Source organism: Danio rerio, chromosome 22 (assembly GCF_049306965.1).
Source record: "Danio rerio strain Tuebingen ecotype United States chromosome 22, GRCz12tu, whole genome shotgun sequence".
Taxonomy (NCBI): domain Eukaryota; kingdom Metazoa; phylum Chordata; class Actinopteri; order Cypriniformes; family Danionidae; genus Danio; species Danio rerio.
In genome coordinates this window covers 12286712-12287187 of record NC_133197.1, presented here as the reverse complement: position 1 = coordinate 12287187, position 476 = coordinate 12286712, and positions in this window count along the sequence as shown.

Here is a 476-nt window from a genome sequence, read left to right as displayed (position 1 = left end):
GTCATGACGGAGAGCCGCAAGTCCAAAAGCCGCGAAAACACACAGGAGACAACAAAAACAAGGAGTTAAATTAAAAAAAGGAAATCTAAATGTTAACGTTCGCAATATTAATATTAAAAACAAATCATTTAATGTTAAACACTTCAGAATATATACACACAAATATATTTATTCATAATAAATGTATTTATTTTTTTAACATCATGGCTGTATCAAACATGATTAATGTAGTAAATGAATTAATGTAATGGCAAAACTGTTTAATACAATTTAGATATATATATATATGAGATATAAAAATAAACAGTTAGCAATACCATTGCATTATAAATCCCTTTTTATTTGTATGGTAGATTATTATACAAACAAATAAAATAGAAAAAAATATGATATAGACAGTAAAATATACATTTTTAAATACATATTAATATTAACAAACCACACATACAAATGCATGTTCTGTTTATTTTTCCACA